The sequence below is a fragment of the Macaca mulatta genome, chromosome 20, assembly GCF_049350105.2.
Source record: "Macaca mulatta isolate MMU2019108-1 chromosome 20, T2T-MMU8v2.0, whole genome shotgun sequence".
Classification (NCBI taxonomy): Eukaryota; Metazoa; Chordata; class Mammalia; order Primates; family Cercopithecidae; genus Macaca; species Macaca mulatta.
In genome coordinates, this window is record NC_133425.1 from 50,872,350 (window position 1) to 50,879,524 (window position 7,175).

Sequence of the window (7,175 nt, forward strand, 5' to 3'; positions counted from 1 at the left end):
GTGAACTAATTGATATATTGGTAATTTATTTGGTGTTTCACTGTTCTAAATGTTTTTCATGCATTTTATCATTTAATATGCACAATCATCCTTTCAGGTAGGATTATTGGGATGAGTGGGATTATTGTCCCATTCTTCAGGCACATTCAATCCTAAACACATTCTCTTAATGTCTGGGTGCCCTCCCCCTTTCTGCTATCAATCCCAAAGTTGATTCTCAAGTGGTCATTCATAACATCATAAAACCTTAGAGATGAGAGGGAACTTTGGAAGTCATCTGGTTCAAACCTCTTATTGAACAGAAAAGCAACTGAGCACACTGCCTCATTCTAAGGCATGCAGGAAGTCAGCAGAAAATCCAGGACCCAACGTAAATCCCTCCTGGGCCAGTCCAGGGCCTTCTCAGAATCCTGAACCAGGCAGCAAATTTTTCAGTCTGCAAAGGAAAGGCAAATATAAGGAACAGACTGAAAAATTGGAAGTCGGAAGAGTTCATGGAGGCCACTTGCAATTCCTTCAGTAAATATGTTCTCAGACAAACATACCTGCAGGCCTAGGTGGAATGAATCATACTCAATTCCAGCTTGTCCAGTCCATAAATAGCTGAACAACCACCAGAGAACTCAGACCCAACTGATGCCCTAGTGAGGGCCTTATGTTTCAACATGAATATCCTAGAGGAGACTTCTTCCACCTCCAGTAGGATCTAGAAGTGAACCGGAGTTAATTCCAGCCTATTCTCTAAGCATGGGAGCCAATCATAACATCACATTGCCTGGCCTTCTGTGATTGGTTCAGAGATGGACAGGCAATCTCATCAGAGCCACTGAAATTTCTCCTTAGATTCTTGGAAGAAAGTCCACCTGCTCTGTTTTGCCAGACTTGACCCAGGGTAGTACCTAATACAAGTGGAGCCATTCCATAGTTGTCCTTTTGTGACTGGCTTGTTTCACTTAGCATAATGTTCTCAAGGTCAACCATGTAGAAACGTGTTAGAATTGATGGGTGCTGACGAGTTGATGGGTGCAGCACACCAACATGGCACAAGTATACATATGTAACAAACCTGTACGTTAGGCACATGTACCCTAGAACTTAAAGTATAATAATAATAAATAAATAAAATACAAAAAAAAAGAATTTCCTTCCTTTTAAAGGCTAAATACTATTCCATTGTATGTACATACTACATTTTGTTTACCAATGTTTTCTGATGGACTCATGGGTTGTTTCCTGCTTTGGGCTATTGTGAATAACACTGTTGTTGAACATGAGTGTATGATATGGTTTGGCTGTGTCCCCACTCAAATCTTATCTTGAATTCCCTTGTGTTATGGGAGGGACCTGGTGGGAGGTAACTGGATCACGGGGGAAGGTATTTCCCATGGTGTTCTCGTGGTGGTAGGTGGGTCTCATAAGATCTGATTATAAGGGGGAGTTTCTCTGCACAAGTTCTTTCTCTTTGCCTCCCGCCATACATGTAAGATGTGAGTTACTCCTTCTTGCCTTCTGCCATGATGATGGGGCCTCCCCAGCCATGTGGAACTGTAAGCCCATTGAACCTCTTTCCTTTGTAAATTGCCCTGTCTTTATCAGCAGTGTGAAAACGGACTAATACAGTGTACCAAAACCTCTCTGAGTCCCTGGTATCCATTCTTTTGGATACTTACCCAGAAGTGGAATTGATTGATCATAAGGTAATTGTATTTTTAATTATGGGGGGAAACACCATACTGTTTTCCATAGCAGCTGCTCCAATGTACACTCCCCCCAGTAAGGGTTCTAATTTATCTATATCCTAGCCAAGACATGTTATTTTCCTAGTTTTGTTTGTTTGTTTTTTCTTGATACTAAGCATCCTAATGGGTGTGAAGTGGCATCTCACATGGTTTTGATTTGCATTTCCCTAATGATTAGGGATGTTGAGCTTCTTTTTATGTGTGTATTAACCATTTGTATCTTTTTTGGAGAAATATCTGTTCAGGTCCTTTGTCCATTTTTGTATCAGGCTGTTTGTTTATTGTTGTTGAGCTGTCGGAGTTCTTTATATATTCTGGATATCAATTCCTTATCAAATGCTTAATTTATAAATATACTCTCACATTCCATAGGTTCCCTTTTCACTTTATTGCTTGTGTCCTTTTATGCACAGAAGTTTTAAATTTTGATTTAATCCAACTTTTCCATTTTTTCTTTTGTTACCTAAGCTTTTGGTGTTATAGCCAAGAAATCAGTGCCTGAATGATTTTCATGTAGCCAAATTTGGGAACCTTGAATCTTGTCCATAGTTTAAACCATATATATATATATAAGAGTATAATAACGCTTTCCCCCTTATTTTTCCAAATCAAAGCTCACACAGAGAACCTATCTGTGACAGAGGGAAGAGCTATTTGGATGAATGATTCCCTTTCCCCCATATCTCACTGATCTACCAATATTTGCAGAAGTAACTCCTGAAGAACCTTCACAAGTTTGAGAAGAAGCATTACTCTAACTCTTCACCTTTTAAAATGGGGACACTGAGTCCTAGGGAAGGAAGATGTGTTTCTGGAGATGGACAGCATCTCTGTTGCCTGCTCCTTCACCCTATGTCTAGAGGCAGCCCAGGGAATCCATGGAGCTGTCCAGAGGCCATCAGTAGCCATGATTGTTGTGAGAGCTCCTTGGATTCACAGCAGGTCAGAATGACTGGTCAGCAGAAAGACCAGTGGAGAAGGCATTTCTGTGTGTGCTATGCTCTGAGTGTTAGTATCCCCCCAAAATTCTTATGTTGAAATTCTGACCCCCAGTGTGATGGTATGTAGAGGTGGGGCTTTTGAGAGGTAATTAGGTCATGAGGACAGAGTCCTCATGAGTGGGATTAGTGCCCTGACAAGAGACAAAGAAACAGAGAGCGCGCATTCTCCCTCTCCCTGGCATATGAGGGGACACAAGAAGACGGCCATCTGCAAATCAGGACACAGGCCCTCACCAGACACCAGATCTTCCAGCACCACCCGAATCTTGGACTTAGCCTCCAGAAATGTGAAAAATAAATGTTTGATTTTTCAAGCAACCCAGTCTGCGATAAATTGTTATAGCAGCCTTGAAATGACTAAAACAGTACATGTGACTATTGTTAGAACAAAAGCACAATACTAGCAGGAAATATCACTGTCAGTACCTAGTGTTAATATTTCCTTCACAGTACCATCTGTAGATAACAAGGTGAGAAAAGAGGTTTTCTATTTTTTAAAGAAAAAAAAAGTGCTCAAGTTTAACTAGGTAATTAATTAATTCACAAGTGAATCCAAAGTGGGAGCGATTACTAAACAATGACTAATGATAAAGAATAAACCCTAAGGTAAGTGATGATCAAGGAGATGAAACAGTTTTAGTTTAGAGTCCTATTACAATTCTATTTCAATGTAAATAAGCTGACACCAGAAGCAAACAATTAACCCCAAAGCCGCTGGCTGTTCATTAGCTAAGGAATAATTTTACATTTCATTATTATTCATGTTGGCTAAATTTCCATTAAAACCAATTTAGTAAACTGGCCCTCTGATGGGCTTGAAATTAATAGGAGGAAGAGAAGGCAGAAAGGGAACCAAACAGAAGCCATTATTTAAGCATCTAGGGACAGGGAAACTCATGGGGGCAGATTGCCACTTTAATTAAAGATAATGTCTCAATTCGCTTTCAAAATGAGTATCTGGAAAATGTCTGGGAAATTTTCCCTGGCCAGGGTGTCTGGCTCATTCCCCACGTGGGTGATTTCTGCTGCTGGACTTTTGACTGAGTGGAGAAATGGTCCTCTGGATCCTGGGTCAGCCTCCGCACATCTCCAGCTCTCTGCAGCACAGTCTCCAGTGGGGAGGAAAGACGCCTGGAGCTCCTAAAATAGTCCCAGAGCCTGGGCATGAAAGCCGCTGTTTCATTCTTTGGTCCAATAGGCAGGCTTAATGACTTCTATTTAACATATAAATGTGACTGTAATACCAGTGCCTAATTAGCTCACATTTAAGGAACTTTCACTTTGGCCAAGTAGTATGCTAAGAACTTTCGTGAACTAACTGCTTTAATTGTCGCAATCTCTCTAAGGAGGTGGAGTCTGTTATTATCCCCATTTTACAGCTGACACAGCTAAAACACACAGAGAGGAGGAGTAACTGATATTCCACAGCTAAGGTGGCACAGAGCTGGGATTCAAACCCGTGTCATCGACTCTAGGCCTGTGTGCATAACAGCTAGGCTATGCTGCCTCTGGAAAGAAATAACAGAACAACTGAGTTTTTTTGGAAGTATCCAAATCAACAGAGCATAAATTACCTGGTCAGTTGTTTGTGGGAGAACAATGTGTGCTGGGTTTGGAATGCCAGGGCAAGAGCTTTGACCTTGACTCTTTGGGGCTTCCCAGAGTGCGGTATCCAGACCCCTTGTGACCCATGAACAGAATTCAAAACAATATTTAGTAGTTATATTGTTTATTTTAAGGTTTATTATAAATGAATTTAACTTCATATGTTATATAACTGGTAAAAAAGATAATTCTCATTTAAGAAAAAAATAATTTTTAACACTGCCATGTAACCTTATGTATCAGGCATTGTTCTAAGTGCTCTGTGTTTTAACTCTTAATCATTATAATAAGGCAGTATGGCAGGCACTATTGTTTATTTTGCTTGCAAATGAAGAAACTGAGGCACAGAGATGAACTTGTGCTAGATCTCACAGCCGGCAGACAGCAGAGCAGAGATTTGAACCTAGGCATTTGTTTCCAGACTCTGTGCTCTTAACGATTGTGCTAAGTGATTAGGAGGAGAGGAGGACGCTATATGGCGGAAATCATGATGGTGACTGACTCAGGTTGGCACCTGCTGTGGGGATGTAGTCCATCATGTGCTCTTCATGAGGACTTCCAGGAGAGGTTGCTCAGAAGCCAGCTCATGGCCATGCGAGGGGCATTGGCAGCAAAGCAGCACTTCTTAGCCAGCATGGCAGAATTCCCAGCACATTTCAAGGATCAGGTGTCCACATCCGAAAAGAACCCAGCCCTTGGTGTTCGAAATCACTTTTAGGGGAAGTAGAGCTTTTTCTTTCATGTATCTGGACCAGTAGTTCACTTACTCTGGAAGTCAGAGGCCCCATGGACTGCCCAGCCCAGCTGCTGTGGAATGTGGCAGAGAACGAGGGTGAGAGGGCCTGGATGGCTCCCATGCCAGGAGTATTATGCAAACATGGGAGAAAAAAGCATGCCTCCTCTACTGGCCTACAGGAGGGCTTGAAAACCTGCTCATCTGCAAGCCCTGGGGCTGGACTCTACATCACAGCAGTGGATACTGCATCGCCATCGAGAACCTGATGACTGGTGAGTTTCCTACTTGGGTTGCCCTTACCTAGGATCCCTACTTCCACCTCAACCCACCTTCTTTCCTGTAAACCCCACAGAAGGAGAGGTTCTGTCCTGTGCGCTTCCCTGGTCCTGTGTCGTCACTAAGCATCTGATGCCTGATCCAGAAGAACAGAGTGACCACCAGCCCAGACTCGGTCACCAAAAGGACTTTCCTAGACTTGGTCACCAACTTCAACTTTCCCAGCTTCCTATTAAATAGCCTTGGGCAAGCCCCATGAACCCCTTGTGCTTATATTCTTCATATGTAAGGGGTGACAGCAGACCCACCTCACATGGATATTGTGAGGGTTAAAGGGATAACCTATGGAAAATATTTAACCCAGTACTGGGCACACATTAAATGCTAGACAAATAACAGCCACGACTCCTGACACTATTCATACAAGTTTCAAGTATGATGGCCGAGATCTGGAGTTTGGAAACTTGCAAGCCTAATTTACAAGGCTACCACCCCCACCTGTGTTGGATTCTGCATGCAGCAGCTACTTCAGCCTTCCAGACTTGATGCCATCTTCGCTTTAATAAATCAGCTTTCCCTTTCCGTCCTCGACAAGTCCTTACTTCTTTACCTAATGGGAGGCCACAAGGAGCAATTCTTTGCAAGGAAAGGGGGAGACATCCTTAGAAAGGCATCTAAAAAGCTGCCATTTGCGGTGCTGAGAGAAGGCCATAGGCACTCTCTCAATGACACATGCACAAAAGCTCTTGTTGTGGACATAAATAAGAAAAGTTGAACCCCTCGCCCGGTGTAATTCACTTCATTTATTGACCCGAGTTCTCTCCCTGCAACCCTTGATTCCTTTGCATTTGTCAGCGGTTCAGAGACCCCTGGCATTCAACATGATTTGTAATGTAAATTATATAATTGTACTTTCACATATTTTAACATCAAATGAAATGATTGACTACAGAATCGGAGCTGTCTACAGGTGGGGGCCAATTACCATCTGAATAATCACAGTGCCACACAAGAATAGCATAGCCGCTGAGCGTGACATATTTTTATCTCTATGCATTTCAATGAAGTCAGGCTAGTACATAAAAGGTTATCACCTAGGAAACATATTTTCCTAAGCACAAGTTAAACATGCAAGTGAGATCAGCAAAGATATTCAATTTAGCCAGTCAACCCTAACCTATTAATATTTTAACAAAATCCAGTGAGGATAATTTTTTTCTTTGATCCCATTTCATGTGAGCAGCCGGGAAAGGGAAGAAAAATTAAAAACAAAATAGTCAAGCATACAGAATGAGGTTATGTATTAAGTGGGCTATTTAATGTTTCTGGCATTTCATAGCCCAGGGGAAAGTGTGGATGGATTTAACAATCAAGAGCTGTGTTCCCTTGGCCACAAAGTTCGAGAAACATAAAATAATCTATACTTCCAAGCTGACAAATCTTACCTGACACCCAGCTTCATCTCACCGGGACTCCTGAGATCAGCATTAATCATATGTTACAGGGAGTAAAAAGAAAAGTAAATCACACCACGCTGAAAAGTGAGATGGAAGGTCTTCGGGCAAGGATTTTAATCAATAATATGTGGGATGATAACCAGAAGCTATTGTTTTAATCTTCCAATATGAAAAGAAATAAATGCAAAACACAAAGCTACCAGGAGCCAAGCGGCTTCCATGATGCCTTGTAAGAACGAAAAACAGTTTGGCAGCTCAACTTTCTAGTTTGATTCATGACAACAAACAACAAATGATTTCTTTTTAAAGAGATAGAGTCAAGTGCATTCTTTATGTTTCCTGTTTCTGGAGCCTTAATTGT

General features: G+C 41.7%; 1 long non-coding RNA gene across 1 annotated transcript; it reads left to right on the top strand.

The window, feature by feature from the left end:
• Positions 1–5,055: 5,055 nt before the first annotated feature.
• Positions 5,056–5,942, top strand: LOC144338228 (uncharacterized). Its single transcript, XR_013412192.1, has 2 exons — positions 5,056–5,353; positions 5,434–5,942. It is a non-coding gene; the product is annotated as an uncharacterized LOC144338228 (long non-coding RNA).
• The last annotated feature ends 1,233 nt before the right edge of the window (positions 5,943–7,175 follow it).